We start from the raw sequence: 19032 nt of genomic DNA on the forward strand, positions 1-19032 counted from the left end.
ATCTTTGCTATGCAATAACTAAGGTCAGGTGTAAACAGTTTTCTGTGAGTTGGTCTAGTATGGTCTGGTATAGTAAACGCTTTGGATCTGAGAGATACAGATTATGTGCATCAAACCTGGGTCCAATTATATTTAAACCTTAAATGCTTTGTTGTTAAGCACACAGTTGGAACCACGTCATCTTTCAAAGGTAATCACTGATGAACTTTTAAAAAGATGGATTGGAACGAATTTAACCCCTTGTTTGAACCAAATCTGGGTTGAACGTGATTAGTGGAGCTCCCTCTGGTGTTGTGATTGTGGACGTCATTAACGTTTGTGAAGTATTTTCACAGGTACATGGGTGTCTTTGTGATTTAGTGTATCTTGTAGACCAGACCCATTGCAAGCTGCGGTACCTTGTCCTCTACCCTGAGCCATCCCACCCTAGCGAAGTGAGCAGGGGTTAGATGAGTTGTAGGTGTGAGGCCAAGCAGTAGCCTGACCAGTTTGTTTTGGGATGTCTGGAGCCTTGTTTTTAAGGCCTTTGTGATGCTATGGTACCATGAGGTGCATGCATAGTCGAAGTAACTTTGGATGAGTGCTCCTATGTTAGAGTTCTCAATGTATTCTTACTGACCAGAGAGGAGATCCTACTCCTACAAGCTGGGGCTCGTAGCTGTTGTGCGGGAGGAGTAGGACGAAGGCTCAGTATGTCCTCCCTGTGGGGGCTCCTCACTGGCAGATGAGTCAGTAGGATACAACAGGAGTGACAATACACACATGTGTGTGGGGAGGGGTAAATTGGCATAAATAATTAATTAAATAAATAAAAAAGAAATGCACATAGTGCAAATGTCAAATGAGTTCGCCCTCCCTCCATATATGGAAAAAATGCACTGATGTCATGTCAAATGCACATATATGGAGATCAACATGCACTGATGTCATACACAACATAAACCAAATACACAAATATGGAGATTTGATTTTCAACTTGCACTGATGTCAGACACAACAGAAACCGCCAATTTGATCGATATGCCCACATATTGGCGTATCAGAGGCACCCAGGGGACACATACGCAAATCGGTGTTGTTCATCAGCAGCAGCATCTAACAATACATGATTTCTGTTATGTTAGTGTATGTTGAAAATCAATGTACGTATAGCATTTAACATGGTTTCTGTTGTGACTTAGTGCATGTTGAAAATCTCCATAATACTGTATGTGCATTTGACACAGTTTCTGTTGGGTCTGACATCCGTGCATGTTGAAAATTTGATTGGCCAAATCCAGTCATGAACGTAACATGCTAATTTGAATGGCGAAATCCGGTCATAAATATCTGGATTTGATTAGCCAAGCTTCACATGACAGTGCTCTGATCAGCACTGGTAACGTCTAGTATATAAAATGGTGAAAGTCATACACAACTTTGTCTTGGGAAAAGCACAGTTGCATGGTTATAACAAAGGTACCTATCTTTGCTATGCAATAACTAAGGTCAGGTGTAAACAGTTTTCTGTGAGTTGGTCTAGTATGGTCTGGTATAGTAAACGCTTTGGATCTGAGAGATACAGATTATGTGCATCAAACCTGGGTCCAATTATATTTAAACCTTAAATGCTTTGTTGTTAAGCACACAGTTGGAACCACGTCATCTTTCAAAGGTAATCACTGATGAACTTTTAAAAAGATGGATTGGAACGAATTTAACCCCTTGTTTGAACCAAATCTGGGTTGAACGTGATTAGTGGAGCTCCCTCTGGTGTTGTGATTGTGGACGTCATTAACGTTTGTGAAGTATTTTCACAGGTACATGGGTGTCTTTGTGATTTAGTGTATCTTGTAGACCAGACCCATTGCAAGCTGCGGTACCTTGTCCTCTACCCTGAGCCATCCCACCCTAGCGAAGTGAGCAGGGGTTAGATGAGTTGTAGGTGTGAGGCCAAGCAGTAGCCTGACCACTTTGTTTTGGGATGTCTGGAGCCTTGTTTTTAAGGCCTTTGTGATGCTATGGTACCATGAGGTGCATGCATAGTCGAAGTAACTTTGGATGAGTGCTCCTATGTTAGAGTTCTCAATGTATTCTTACTGACCAGAGAGGAGATCCTACTCCTACAAGCTGGGGCTCGTAGCTGTTGTGCGGGAGGAGTAGGACGAAGGCTCAGTATGTCCTCCCTGTGGGGGCTCCTCACTGGCAGATGAGTCAGTAGGATACAACAGGAGTGACAATACACACATGTGTGTGGGGAGGGGTAAATTGGCATAAATAATTAATTAAATAAATAAAAAAGAAATGCACATAGTGCAAATGTCAAATGAGTTCGCCCTCCCTCCATATATGGAAAAAATGCACTGATGTCATGTCAAATGCACATATATGGAGATCAACATGCACTGATGTCATACACAACATAAACCAAATACACAAATATGGAGATTTGATTTTCAACTTGCACTGATGTCAGACACAACAGAAACCGCCAATTTGATCGATATGCCCACATATTGGCGTATCAGAGGCACCCAGGGGACACATACGCAAATCGGTGTTGTTCATCAGCAGCAGCATCTAACAATACATGATTTCTGTTATGTTAGTGTATGTTGAAAATCAATGTACGTATAGCATTTAACATGGTTTCTGTTGTGACTTAGTGCATGTTGAAAATCTCCATAATACTGTATGTGCATTTGACACAATTTCTGTTGGGTCTGACATCCGTGCATGTTGAAAATTTGATTGGCCAAATCCAGTCATGAACGTAACATGCTAATTTGAATGGCGAAATCCGGTCATAAATATCTGGATTTGATTAGCCAAGCTTCACATGACAGTGCTCTGATCAGCACTGGTAACGTCTAGTATATAAAATGGTGAAAGTCATACACAACTTTGTCTTGGGAAAAGCACAGTTGCATGGTTATAACAAAGGTACCTATCTTTGCTATGCAATAACTAAGGTCAGGTGTAAACAGTTTTCTGTGAGTTGGTCTAGTATGGTCTGGTATAGTAAACGCTTTGGATCTGAGAGATACAGATTATGTGCATCAAACCTGGGTCCAATTATATTTAAACCTTAAATGCTTTGTTGTTAAGCACACAGTTGGAACCACGTCATCTTTCAAAGGTAATCACTGATGAACTTTTAAAAAGATGGATTAAAGTTATAGTCTTGTGTGATTACAGTCAGTCACCTCTCATGTGAGTATTCACCTGTTTCCTAGGCTGTATGTTTTCCACTTCCTGTCGATTTCATTGGATATCATTGGTCATCTGATCAGTTTCATTGGCTTTCATTGGATCAAAATCGACAGGAAGTGGAAAACACACAGCCTAGGAAACAGGGGAATACCATTCGAAAATAAACAAATGAAAACACAGCTTAAGTCTGACATCGTGGACTCCATATATGGAATGGGCATGACTGACATTAGTACTGCATATGATTATGACAGTCAGTGACATCACCGTTATGACATTAGCATTGTAGCCGACGATATAAAAGACACCAGTAGTCTCAGAGATATTCTCAGATCTAACGGTGATTCCCAGTCTTGAACTATCTCCCAGACTCTTCGACGTACATAATCAAGCCTAAATCTGCAAAACTCGATCTTCAAGACTTCGACAGGTTCTAAATAAACTCTTACCAGTAGAGAGATCTGCACCTTCTGTACTAACAGGGGTATTCAGCCTTACAACCCAAATACACTCTTGTGTTTCTACAGAGCCGATTTCAACTTATTCTAATAAAAAGGCCAGACAAGAGAGATTACAGAGACACACAGAGAAATGTTGTGCTGGACAGTGACCAAAGAAGAGAATGGAGGACTAGGTACACAACGTCATGTTACTGTAGCAGTTGGGCACAAAGTGTACTACTTTGGAAAATGCTACTCGGATCAGATTGATGTGTATGTCTTCAACACAGTATCTTTGATCTGGATGAATGTGCCCCCAGTGTCAACTGGAGAACTTCCTGTTGAGGTTCCTGGGCGCAGCAACCACACAGCTGTGCTCATAGAAGATATAATCTACCTGTGGGGGGGGCATATGGGGTACGCAAGCACAACCACGTTCTGCAATGTTCTTTATGCCTTTGATGTCAACACCCACATATGGTTTAAGCCCAAGGTTTTTGGGACTCTTCCAGAGGGGAAGTGGAACCACTCAGCTTGTGTCTTGGGGAAGGTCATGTATATCTTTGGAGGATGCAACAACAATCTGTATATACGCACTAATGACATCCACAAGTTGGACACCACCACAATGGTCTGGTCTTTAATTAACACCAGAGGCACTGTTTCAGAAGGTCACTCTGCCACTATCATCGGGACAAAGATGTTCGTATTTGGGGGAGCTGGGAAGGGGAACTTCCTCGACATCAGAGCGTATGACACAGAGACCAACGACATCAGTGTGTTTGACACAGAGACCAACTCCTGGCTTAGCACACCTTCTGCACCGCTCCTTCAAGGAGGACGCTGGTATCATTCAGCCTTTGCCTACAATGGAGAGCTGTACATATTTGGTGGAAACAATTTCCACTCTACTTTCAATGACCTGTGGAAGTTCAATCCAGAATCCTTCTCCTGGAAGAATGTTAAACCCAAGGGGGAGGTTCCCCTTGGGTTTAACAAAAAACCCAAAAACACATTGACTACAACTGGCTGTTGCATGGTGGGAGATTGTGTCTTCCTCTTTTCAAAACACATGCACATCTTAGACTTTAGTCCTACTCTGAAAACGTTATGCAAGTCAGCAGTCATTCAGTGCGGTCTGGAGCAGTCAGGACTCCCACATGACATCCAGTGGGAACTGGCAGTCATGACGAATGACAAAGGCAGAGAACCAGGTCCAGAAAATTGGCACAAAAGACCCCGATGGTTCCCCGATGGTTCACCTGTTCTCCTCAGCGCATATTATTAAGACTCAGTCCATGCGCAACCGGCCTGGGTTCAAATCTCACTCGAGGCTATTTGCTGCATGTCATTCCCCTAATTCCCAGTTTCTTGTCTCTACCGAATGTCAATAAAGGCAAGAAAGGGTCCATGCGAAAAAGAAAAAACAGGGGGGGGCTCCTGTCATTTGTGGCATACCAAACAACCTGTTGTCCTGTCATATAGCCACATATTCTGTAAAGCCTGTCTGCAAGAATGGTGGACACAAGAAATGTCCAGTTTATACAAAAATGTCTATAACAGTTACATACTTTACTGCATGACCGGAGGGGCATGCGTTCCAAATGGGCATTTCTTTATAATAAGAATAAATATACCTAGAAAAGGTGTTCTCAGTGGAGTGCATATCTTCGCCAGAGAATCTTGCATCATCCACTCGACTTGCCCAAGTATGAACTCCATATTTGGGCAGCAATATGTCTGACAGGATGGTGGATCCCAGTTAATGAATTCACAAACAAAAACTTCCACGGGTGCAAACAATCTCAACCCTGCCTTCAGTCTGGCAATTATGTATAATATCAATCAATCATCTATCATCTTGTATATCTAGAATTCCAGGAGTGTGTATGTCCCTTCATGCCTGTGTGAGGTTTAGGGATCTCCTTAAAAGGGACACAGGCGCAGCAGATCTACGGTTGTGCGCCAGTGACATCGTAGAACCCTGACATCATAAATATGCCTGCATAGGCTGGAATTATAGAAGGCTACTCTGAAAACAGGGTAACTCTGACATGGGGTACTGACATCATAGTACCGATGTCAGACTGGCCTCCAAGTACTCCAGAATCCTCAGTGATATCCTTGCCTCTGCTTCCAGAACTCCATCACATCTAATTCACATATAGCTCACCAACCGGGGAAGATTGAAAACATTTTTACCTCCCGGCGTGTTGAAGACAATAACTAACCATTACTCAGTGACCTACATAGTAAAATCCTCAGTGTTACTCTAACTCAAGTGTAAAATGGACCTAAAGGTATTTTTTTTTATTATTCAAAGAGTTAAATTAACCTTGTGTATTCTATTGTGAAGGCATAATAGGTATACATACCGAGGACACCATGATGAACTCCATAGACACGGGCAGGATTCAGGTGCCTGTCAGCACGGGCATACTTGGCAGCTGTCACCATCTTCATGGACTTGGTGATTATCTGGATGTCGGCCAATTGATGGACTTCCACCGAATGGTGACTAGAAGACACATTCCTCACTGTCTCTGGCATGAACAAAAACAGTGAAAGCCATGTAAGGTTATATACATTTAGCAAGCATCCAGGCAGCAGCTCATAAAAGCACATACTGTATGTATACTGTAACTTTGTACTATCACTCGAGAACCGGCTAAACAGAAAATGAATTAAATAAAAACTAGGGATGTATGTACCGATAAAAAATGTTCCTTCCCAATACAGATTCTGATATCCATCATTTGCATATCGATCGATACCGAGTACCGATCCGATACCAGTGTGTAAGACAGTGGTTCTCAAAGTGGGGTGCAGGGACTCTCAGGGTTTCTTGAGGGGGTTCCAAATGGACCCTTACAGGTCTGTAACTCTGAGAGTGTACAAATGGTTCATTTGGTTCCATTTGTACGGTGATCCTTGTGAGAATGAGCAATTTTGCGGCTGGAAGCAGTACAGAGGCACTTGGAAAGTGCAACCAAAAGGTGTATTTATTCACCGTCAAAAGACAACACAGGAGCTCCACATCCTACCACTAACTAAATAGGCTTGTTACTGGCAGTGTTTTATACTCAGCTGGAGCAGCTGAGGCAATTAGGACTCCACCATGTCAAGGGGGGTAGTTTAACAAATATACAAATACAGAAATACACATAACACTAACTCTCATAAAATATCTTAAAACTCCATGAACTACACCAATAATGATTCTCATACTACAACATTACACCAGCACAGCAAGTCCAAATACACAGTACAACCCCCCCGCTGCCCTTCTGACTTGGTCCAGCCCAGTTACACTGGCAAACAGAACAGCCCAACTTGGTACATGTTAATCTTTCAATCATCACTTAGCATTACCCATATTGCACCTCTCACACATTCCACTTGGTCTCTATTGCATTCATATCACACATATTGCACTTGCCAGATTATCACTAAACACGCTGTCTCCACAGGTGGAACTAGTTAGCCGAGTGGCCAGCTCAGCTGGACAGGAAACAACCCAAATTGTTCAGTTAAATGTAATCAACAATAAAATCATGACTGCATTCCTTTCTGTGCAAACTACAATGTGCAAATTATGCCATGCATGGCATAGACTGGCATACTCACCGAACGAGAACAACGGCAGCTTGACAATACTGAGTGATTTGTTGTATCTGTGGGAAATTAGTCACTGAATATGTTTTCCACATTCCTTTGCTGAAAGTGGAGGTGTCTGTCAACTGACTTAAAAAATCTGATTCAAACATTCACTGGGCAATCGCGTTCCAATATGCAAACGCAGAGACAATTAATGAATGTGTTAAAAGTGCTATTATCATCAATATTATTATGGCTGTGCCTCTTAGAGCCACCCTGTAAACATATAGAATGGCAATAGAAAGACCAATAGGCACCCAACAGGGTGTTTATATACACCCAAAAGGTGTTTATAAACAAATTAACATAATTATGGACCATTTTCACAAAGGTGTCTTAGCAGAGTAGCAGGCTGTAGACATTAGACAACTTCAGCCAGGCACCAGCTAATTAGCCTAAATGATAAACGAGTCAGTTTGATAAGAAACGTATCCATTACTAATTGTATTAATCTGTTAAGACCATACGGTTATGACACTATTGCATTTATAAAGTCATGTAGGCGCTAGCAGGATAGGTGGGCACTAAGGAAGAGTGGGCACCTCGGTGTTAAATTGGCTATTTTTCCCCAAATCTTAAAACAAAAGAATTGGTAAATGTATTTAAGTTAAGTAAAGTACACATGATTATAACGTGCTAAACATTCGACAATTAAGGTCTAATATTTCTACAATTTCTACAAAAGCTGTATATCCAGTCATTTTGGGGCATAAACAAGTTGAAGGATACATTTATAATTTTAACTTATTTTAAGTCTGATAATGATGTACTGTGCATGTTCACATCATGTATACTTTACTTTAGACCATTTTTCAAATATTAAATGTTTTAACATTTTGGACCTAATATATAATTTTACATTGAGGTGCCCAGATGTCCCTAGTGCCCACCTATCCTGCATCCATAGGCTTGACTTATAAACGGTGGTGGAAAGTAACTAAGTACATTTACTTAAGTACTGTACTTAAGTACAGTTTTGAGGTATTTGTACTTTATTTGAGTATTTCTAATTTCCAATACTTTTACTTCTACTCCACTACACCTCATAGACAAATATTGTACTTTTACTCCACTACATATACTTGAAAACTTTACATGTTACTTTTCAGATATAAATTATGATATAATGAAACATACATTAACCACTTTAGCCCTATTTTATACCTAGGCTATTTGAAAATAGCCGATCTACAAGCTCACAAGTTGTGAGCTTGTAGATCTGCTATTTTCAAATATTTTTGTACTTTTACTTTTGGTACTTTAAGTACATTTTGATACCAATACTTTTGTACTTTTACTCAAGTAAATTTTGAATTCCGGACTTTTACTTGCAACAGAGTATTTTTATATTGCAGTATTGGTACTTTTACTTAAGTAAAGAATTTGAGTATTTTTTCCACCACAGCTTATAAATGATGTATTTCTTTGCTACGTCATGCACAAGTTTGAGCGGCAGTTCAAATTTGTCAGTTGAACCAAGAGAGCGTACGCACTTTCAACCAAGTCAAAAACTAACTAACAAACAAACTACGACAAGTTACAACATGGATCCCAGGGCACATCCAAAAAAAATTCGAGACATCACGGAGACGTACCTTCGAGTCAAAAGAAAGGAGGAGACCGCTTCCATCTTTCGGTTGTACCTGGTTGGTATGGCCGAAGATGGAGAAGAACTGGTGTTTGAGTTCTTACGGGACATTGAGGGGGAGGAAACCCTGGTGAGAGCCATATAAGTAGGCCAGGGGTCTTCAAGAGGGGGTCCGGGACCCCCAGGGGGTCCTCAGAGCTACTATAGGGGGTCTGCCAAATCTTTGTGTGATATGATTTAGTTTTTTTTACATTAACCACTTGAACCCTAGAATTCCTTTTCTGAGGGGAACACTAGCCGAAAATAGTAGATCTACAAGCTTGTTGTGAGCTTGTAGATTGGCTATTTTTGGCTAAAAGAGCAAGTCAAAAAAAAAAAAAGTTTATAATCTGAAACACAATTTTATACAAGAGGACAATTTTATACAAGAGGGGGTCCCTGCTTCATCTCTCTCTCAGCTAGGGGGTCCTTGGCCTGAAAACATTGAAGACGACCAATTATTTGTTTACTAACATTGAGCCTGGACGCACAGGTGATTGTTTCACGCAATCAATTCCCAACCTGTTTCGGGGTGCACTGGTTTCAGCACACCCCAACCCCCTCTTGTGTGTGTTGGCTAGTGAGACGCGTCCTAACGAGACCTGATATAATGGGTTTCGTTGCCAGCCAGTGTGACGTCGTCTGTTAAGGGGTTGCTTCACGACAACAATGACAATGCAACTTTTTGCGTACAGCGTGTTCACCGCTCCCAGCCTCCCACATCCAAAAGTACCGATCTACAAGCTCACAGCATGTCAGATCTGGACATAATGGCCCAATTCCAAACCACCCCCTCACTGACTCATTGACTTGGGTGCGCGTTCATGTGAGCTCCGTAAGGGCTTGAGGGTTGTTCCAAATGAAATCGGAAAGTCAGCCTGAAGTCAGCGAGGGCTCGGGAACGCCCCTTTCTGCACCCTTTCCGTAAGTCAGCACCTTTGGAGACTTTGGCAAAGAAATTGCCCACAATACATTGCGTAGTGGGAGTTACCAGAGGACGCCGATACCCACGGTGCCCGGATTTAAAAGGGAAAGAGGCCTTTCTTCTGCGACGTCGCTGGCCGAGAAATAAATGCAGAATTAATATGTATTTTTACCACCGGTCTCAGTAGCGGGGGGCGGGGGGGCGGGGGAGGGGGGGGGATTCATGTCATGGCATCAGGCCAGGGTTCATTAGTGAGGAGAATGGAATAAAAAAAATAAAAAGAAGTTCAGTTGAACGTTTGAGAACCTTCAGAAAGCAGGTTTTTGAGGGATTATTTTTATTTATTATTTATTTTATTTCTAAAGGAAAAATTGTAATGGATTTTGTATTATCAAATAAATTGATTAAACACTTTAATCAACCCTATTTTATACTTCGTTGTACTAAGTTGTTGTGCAAAATAGCAACGTGTCCCAGAAATATAAAGTTACTCCTAAGGCTATCATATAATTTACTTATATTGACTGTATCGATAGCTGTTTCACTCATGATACAATGTCTCTTTTTTATAATATTTTATAATATAAAAGTTTATAATATTTAGAGAAATTCGAAGTTTCAAACAGGGAGGCAAGTGTCAGTCGAATCTTTGGTTGTCACGGCAACGTTGTCATCTGTCGTCAAGGTAACGTGGGACGTCACAAAGGGCTGTTCCATTGCTTTTGTACCCTTTTGGAACCCTTAAACCCTCCCACACTCAGGCACTTACCAGCTGACTTACCTTAAGCTAATGAGGGCTTAGGGCTTGAGGGCTTAGGGTGGAGTTTGGAATTGGGCCAATGTGAGCTTGTAGATTGGCTCTTTTCCGTGCGCGACCCCGTCGGACGGTGACATATAAACAACAAGCGGTTTAAGGCAGTGGTTTTCAACCTTTTTCGTGTCAAGGACCCCCAAATTGACACGTATTAGCCCAGGGACCCCCATTTGAAAAGATATGCCAGGGACTCAACCATTTTGATTTCTTGGGGGTCCTAATCTACACTGTAGTAGGCTACCATCATCAGTGTTCATTTCTTTTTTTGTATTTCATTTGTACACTCTCAGAGTTAAGGGTCTCTGAGTTAAGGGTCAATTTGATTCGTAACTATTAATTTGTCTGGGGACCCCCTGGAACCCCTTCAAGGACCACTGGTGGTCCCCGGACCACTGGTTGAGAACCACTGGTTTAAGGGATTGATTGATTGATTGATTGATTGATTGATTGATTGATTGATTGATTGATTGATGTACTTTATTTAGTAAGACATGAGAAGTACAATTCACAATACAAGGTCTACTAAACTGGAAGGGCTCTTAAAAGCACTAAGCTTGTTTAAGGGTAATTGTAAAGGGCCCCTTTAATTTGAAGTTTGAACCACTAGATGGCGCTCATGCCATAGTAGTGTAGCATACAATGCAGTTGTAGAACATCTTGTATAGCTGGTAAATATCCGCCTGTCAAGTTGACAGTAAACTTAAAGTGTGTTAAATGTTGAAACATTGCCTTCTCCTTCAATTTGCTACCAGCTTACCTCAGTTAGCTTTTGATTGCCTTTCCATTAACAAACCATTTGAAAACGAACATAGGCCTACAGTAATAGCAGAAAATAAAGCTTTTTTGTTATGCCAGAACAGGCCTACCTTTATGGTTGTAGTCTATTTTCCTAAAAGTATGTTTGTATTGAATTGATCACATTTGCAATGTTAGAATATTGAGAAAGTAGCCTACACATGAATTAGGCCTACAAACTAATATGACACTCAATAGGTTACTTATTGATGCATTTTGCAGGTTGCAACAGTGTCCCTCATCTTTCACTTGCTGCTTCCAGACACATGATAGTCCTATCTCTTGGCTTTAACCAGCCCCAATGTAACCACTGCTTCAGCTTACAAAAAAATAATGAAGACTTAAAACTATATAACGTTTTCCATAACTGCTGAAAAGCAGCTGTCCAAAAGAATCATGACCTCACAAGGGGAGGAAGTTACTAGTACTTATACTATACGTATACTATTGGCCTATAAATGTACATTGGAAATGTCTGTCGTGTAGCACTGACTGACAGAAGTAGCATTAGTGTTAGACTAACAACCATCATGTCTAACACTCCAAACCAATACGACCATCAGATGCACGAGAAGGAGCTTACAGCAACCCTGAAATATAAAGATACTGTTCAGTTCATCTCTCGATAACTCTAATCCAGATGTATGTTGTGACATTTCATTGTGTCTTCTTCTCCTCTCATCTCCAGGATGATCCTTTTCATAGCCATGCAGCGTGGTGTGGGCATGATACATATGTGGTTGAAATCTCACATGAGGATGAGGATGGAGAGGTGAGTTAGTAGATTCATGATGCATTTTCAAACTTATTAGCCATGACATGTTAATTTCACTTCAACCCTAACCCTAACCCACACAATGTTGCCAGTTTGAGTCCAGCATGGAGAACTGTTTCAAAGCCTTCCTCTTGTCTCTTTCCCCTGTTTCTTGTCTCTCTACAATCCTATATAAATTAAGCTAAACCCCCTTCAAAAAACATTTGAGGAAGTAACGTGTCCCCTTTCATTTTGGTTACTCCACAGAGCATGTCCTCGCAGGGGGCGCTGCACATTTACAGGCAGAAAGAGAACCTACCGAAAAGAGACAGAACTTCCCCCCGAGTGAGTGAATGAATTGATGGGTGAAGCAGTGAACAGAAATATTGCTGTATTGTTTTTTTGTCTGAGTTTAAATGTATCTATTTCTTTCGGTAATGTCTCGTTTTATTGTTATATGTCAGGGTCTACGGATGAAAATTTGCATCCTTGCTAACTCCCACGCATTTACACCACATTTAACTCTACTATATGTAGTTTTGTTGCTGTGTTCATAAATATGTTCTGTCTCTTCCAAATAAACAAATAAAGTAAGTAAAGTACAGGGAATAGGATTATGTGACGGTCGGAATAATTGATTTTGAAACTGCCTATGAACCCTATTCTGAGGTGAACATTAGGCAAAATTAGCAGGACTACAAGCTCACAACCCTGGGGGACCCTGGTTAAAGTTTTTAAAACGGACATTACAGCTATTTCCTCTCCCTTGCTTTCTCTCTCTCGCTGTTTGTTTTTATTTTGGGAAAGGGGTTTGGTCAGTCTCAGGGGCAGTATTGGAATCGGCCTTCAACTCACTTGGGTATGGTTCAGGTATTCATTTTCAGGCCTGTTGAGAACTCAAATTCAGACCTCCATATGTTGTGACATTTCATCACCAGAATGCTCCTCTTCAGATGACAGGACGCTACCAAATCGACTTCATCAATTACGCTTACAGCAAGAGGCCTGCAGCGTGGCACAATACCCAGGGAGACACCTCCGACCCCGATCGCTTTACGATACCTACGGTTTACATATCTCAGAATCCTAAAGAACTTGAAAACTTCATCAAAGACACCCTGATCCTCTATGCAACCCAGGGAGTATATGTGAGTGAACAAATGAATGAATGAATTGATGAGTGAAGCAGTGAACAGACAGGGGGAGTAGATCAAGTAGCTCTCAGTGGGCCTTGTCATAGACCTCTTCATTAAAGGAGGAGTTCACCCAAAAAAAGACTTATATTCTATCAATTACACACCCCATGAAGCCTTGATTTCATCGATTTATTTTTGTTTTTGTGGCATTCCTAAAACAATAATTTGATGACCGTGTGTATTTCCGGTAGGAGACACAAATAATCTACTTTGTGTCTCCTACCGGATACATTAGCCGGTATCAAATTATTAGCTTAGGAATGCGACAAAAACAAAAAACAATCCATGGATTCAAGGCTTCATAGGGTGTGCAATTGATAGAAAATAAGTCATTTTTTGGGTGAACTCTAAGGTGTGCAGATTGTGTGAATGCTTGATGCCACTCTCGTACCATAACAACGTAACAATGGGGAGGGTTTAATCTGGAGGATTCAACTTGTTTTATTTTTGTATCCCAGTTTCCTGTCCTGGTGGATCATGAAGAGGTGTGTGAATGAGGTAAGCAACAGGTTCTTACAGTCAGGTTTTTCCTGTGTGACAGAGCTACAGCCCAAGCGATACACCAGTTAACTATTACCCATGACCAATATCAGGCTTTAAACAAAATGTTTGCAATGGATTTTGATGCAGCAATATCAAATGGAAATTAAAACATTAAATGTAAAGACATTTTAAGATATCTTTTCGTGAACGGAAATGACGAACAGATGACAGCTTCCTATCTTGGATTTGGGTAGGTGTAGTAGTTCCAGACTGTATAGCATTCGGAGATTATGGAATAGTTGTCTGCATGGCTACGCGAGACTAGTGGCTCACTGACATGACCTCTGGCCTCCTTTGTTGCAGGTTACTTGGACGATGACTGGAGGCAGAGATGCACGGGGGAAGATGAAATTGTTTTAGTTTTTTACTGCACAGTGATTTCTTTTACATGCAGGACACGAAAATACCTAACTGGGCCTATATAGCCACATATGCATTGATGGGTGAAGCAGTGAACAGACACATTGCTGTATTGTTTAGTTTTGCATGAGGTTACATGGCAGGGACATAAAAAAAAAACATTAAATAAAAAACACATGAATAAATCAGTTTTAACTGAGATGCTTAACATTAATGTTTTAGCTTATAAGAAAGAAGATTAAATTGTTTTGTTTATTGCCTGTATGCACTGTAAATTGTTCAAATGTACTTTTTTTGCCTGCTATATGCACTGTAAATAGTTCAAATTTATTAGAGTTTTAAAATAAATCTGTTTCAACTAAGACGTTTAACATTTATTTTGAAAGCATTGTTTTTACACACAGCTACATATTTACTCAAAAAAAAAGTGTAACTCGGCAAGCATTCAAGAAAGCAATCAGAAAGACAATTGTTTAACAAAATGTGCACACATTATCTTATCCTATAGTATATTAAAATTGCCTAATAGCTGGGCGGGCAGTGGGTGGGCGGGTGAACAATAAGGATCCATATAAGGAGCTCCACGTCCAAAAAAAAGAACAGGAAAGTACAGTTCAATGTGATTGTGGACGTCATTAATGTTTGTGAAGTATTTTGACAGGTACATGGGTGTCTTTGTGATTTAGTGTATCTTGTAGACAAGGCCCATTGCAAGTTGCTGTACTTTGTCCTCTACCCTGAGCCAGCCCACCCTAGCGAAGTGAGCAGGGGTTAGATGAGTTGTAGGTGTGAGGCCAAGCAGTAGCCTTACCAGTTTGTGTTGGGATGTCTGGAGGCCTTTGTGATGCTATGGTACCATGAGGTGCATGCATAGTCGAAGTAACTTTGGATGAGTGCTCCTGTTAGAGTCCTCAATGTATTCTTACTGACCAGAGAGGAGATCCTACTCCTACGAGCTGGGGCTCGTAGCTGTTGGGCGGGAGGAGTAGGACAAAGGCTCAGTATGTCCTCCCTGTGGGGGCTCCTCACTGGCAGATGAGTCAGTAGGATACAACAGCAGTGACAATACACACATGTGTGTAGGGAGGGGTGTATTGGCATAAAGAATTAATTAAAAAAAAAAAATGCACATGCAAATGTCAAATGGAGTTCGCCCTCCCTCCATATATGGAGATCAAAATGCACTTATGTCATGTCAAATGCATATACTGTATATAGAGATCAACATGCACTGATGTCATGTCAAATGCACATACTGTATATAGAGATCAACATGCACTGATGTCATGTCAAATGCACAAATATGGAGATCAACGTGCACTGATGTCATACACAATATAAACCAAATACACAAATATGGAGATTTGATTTTCAACTTATACTGATGTCAGACACAACAGAAACCGCCAATTTGATCGATATGCCAACATATTGGCGTATCAGAGCCACCCAGGGGACACATACGCAAATCAGTGTTGTTCATCAGCAGCAGCATCTAACAATACATAATTTCTGTTATGTTAGTGTATGTTGAAAATCAATGTACGGTACGTTATGCAATAACTAAGGTCAGGTGTAAACAGTTTTCTGTGAGTTGGTCTAGTATGGTCTGGTATAGTAAACGCTTTGGATCTGAGAGATACAGATTATGTGCATCAAACCTGGGTCCAATTATATTTAAACCTTAAATGCTTTGTAGTTAAGCACACAGTTGGAACCACGTCATCTTTCAAAGGTAATCACTGATGAACTTTTAAAAAGATGTATTAAAGTTATAGTCTTGTGTACTTACAGTCACCTCTCATATGAGTATTCACCTGTTTCCTAGGCTGTATGTTTTCCACTTCCTGTCGATTTCATTGGATATCATTGGTCATCTGACCAGTTTCATTGGATTTCATTATCAAATCGACAGGAAGTGGAAAGCACACAGCCTAGGAAGCAGGGGAATACCATTCGAAAATAAACAAATGAAAACAAAGCTTAAATCTGACATCGTGGACTCCATATATGGAATGGGCATGACTGACATTAGTACTGCATATGATTATGACAGTCAGTGACATCACCGTTATGACATTAGCATTGTAGCCGACGATATAAAAGACACCCGTAGTCTCAGAGATATTCTCAGATCTAACAGTGATTCCCAGTCTTGAACTATCTCCCAGACTCTTCGACGTACATAATCGAGCCTAAATCTGCAAAACTCGATCTTCAAGACTTCGACAGGTTCTAAACTCTTACCAGTAGAGAGATCTGCACCTTCTGTACTAACAGGGGTATTCAGCCTTACAACCCAAATACACTCTTGTGTTTCTACAGAGCCGATTTCAACTTATTCTAATAAAAAGGAGAGATTACAGAGACACACAGAGAAATGTTGTGCTGGACAGTGACCAAAGAAGAGAATGGAGGACTAGGTACATGCCGTCATGTTACTGTAGCAGTTGGGCACAAACTGTACTACTTTGGAAAATGCTACTCGGATCACATTGATGTGTATGTCTTCAACACAGTATCTTTGATCTGGATGAATGTGCCCCCAGTGTCAACTGGAGAACTTCCTGTTGAGGTTCCTTGGCGCAGAAACCACACAGCTGTGCTGATAGAAGATATAATCTACCTGTGGGGGGGGCATATGGGGTACGCAATCACAAGCACGTTCTGCAATGTTCTTTATGCCTTTGATGTCAACACCCACATATGGTTTAAGCCCAAGGTTTTTGGGACTCTTCCACAGGGGAAGTGGAACCACTCAGCTTGTGTCTTGGGGAAGGTCATGTATGTCTTTGGAGGATGCGACAACAATCTGAATATACGCACTAATGACATCCACAAGTTGGACACCACCACAATGGTCTGGTCTTTAATTAACACCAGAGGCACTCTGCCATCTGTTTCAGAAGGTCACTCTGCCACTATCATCGGGACAAAGATGTTCGTATTTGGGGGAGCTGGGGAGGGAAACTTCCTCAACATCAGTGCGTATGACACAGAGACCAACTGCTGGCTTAGCACACCTTCTGCACAGCTCCTTCCAGGAGAACGCTGGTATCATTCAGCCTTTGCCTACAATGGAGAGCTGTACATATTTGGTGGCAACTATTTCCGCTCTACTTTCAATGACCTGTGGAAGTTCAATCCAGAAACTTTATCCTGGAAGAATGTTAAACCCAAGGGGGAGGGCCCCCTTGGGTTTAACAAAAAAACAAAAAACAAATACACTACAACTGGCTGTTGCATGGTGGGAGATTGTTTCTTCCTCTTTTCAGAACACATAGACATCTTAGACTTTAGTCCTACTCTGAAAACGTTATGCAAGTCAGCAGTCATTCAGTGCGGTCTGGCGCAATCAGGACTCCCACATGACATCCAGTGGGAACTGGCAGTCATGACGAATGACAAAGGCAGAGAACCAGGTCCAGAAAATTGGCACAAAAGACCCCGATGGTTCCCCGATGGTTCACCTGTTCTCCTCAGCGCATATTATTAAGACTCAGTCCATGCGCAACCGTTCTGGGTTCAAATCTCACTCGAGGCTGTTTGCTGCATGTCATTCCCCTAATTCCCAGTTTCTTGTCTCTACCGAATGTCAATAAAGGCAAGAAAAGGTCCACACGAAAAAGAAAAAATCACACCCAGTGTGAAGTGGGCGGTGTGGTCACAGTGGTCATCACAGTGATGGCAGTGATTCAAAAAAAACATTAAAGTTTTTTTTTAAGTGCATAGTCCTATTTATAGGGCTATGCACATGTGTCATGTGTTTCTAGCCAATCACAGACCTGAATAGAGTCATGGTGGCCAATCACAGCGGAGGGTTGGGGGGGTGCAATGGGTGTCGATGTCCAAACCTCACATATAGGGGCGGTTGCACCGCCCAAAAACAGGGGGGGGCTCCTGTCATTTGTGGCATACCAAACAACCTGTTGTCCTGTCATATAGCCACATATTCTGTAAAGCCTGTCTGCAAGAATAGTGGACACAAGGAATGTCCAGTTTATACAAAAATGTCTACAACAGGTACATACTTTACTACATAACCGGAGGGGCATGCGTTCCAAGTGGGCATCGTTCCAAACAGGAATGGGCCTATAATAAGAATAAATATACCTAGAAAAGGTGTTCTCAGTGGAGTGCATATCTTCGCCAGAGAATCTTGCATCATCCACTCGACTTGCCCAAGTATGAACTCCATATTTGGACAGCAATATGTCTGACAGGATGGTGGATCCCAGTTAATGAATTCACAAACAAAAACTTCCACGGGTGCAAGCAATCTCAACCCTGCCTTCGGTCAGGCAATTATGTATAATATCAATCATCTATCATCTTGTATATATTATATAGATTATTATATTATTATATTATATCTATAATTCCAGGAGTGTGTATGTCCCTTCATGCCTGTGTGAGGTTTAGGGATCTCCTTAAAAGGGATACAGACGCAGATCTACGGCTGTGCGCCAGTGACATCGTTGAACCCTGACATCATAAATATGCCTGCATAGGCTGGAATTATAGCAGGCAAACAGGGTAACTCTGACATGGGGTACTGACATCATAGTACCTGCTGATATAGTACCGATGTCAGACTGGCCTCCAAGTGCTCCAGAATCCTCAGTGATATCCTTGCCTCTGCTTCCAGAACTCCATCACATCTAATTGACATATAGCTCACCAACCGGGGCAGATTGAAAACATTGCCTAATAGCTGGGCAGTGGGTGG

General features: G+C 41.4%; 1 long non-coding RNA gene across 1 annotated transcript; it reads left to right on the forward strand.

The window, feature by feature from the left end:
• Positions 1–13019: 13019 nt before the first annotated feature.
• Positions 13020–14384, forward strand: LOC311039547. Its single transcript, XR_014600178.1, has 3 exons — positions 13020–13352; positions 13859–13898; positions 14247–14384. It is a non-coding gene; the product is annotated as an uncharacterized lncRNA (long non-coding RNA).
• The last annotated feature ends 4648 nt before the right edge of the window (positions 14385–19032 follow it).

This window comes from Gymnoscopelus microlampas (assembly GCF_963454915.1).
Source record: "Gymnoscopelus microlampas genome assembly, chromosome: 23".
NCBI lineage: Eukaryota > Metazoa > Chordata > Actinopteri > Myctophiformes > Myctophidae > Gymnoscopelus > Gymnoscopelus microlampas.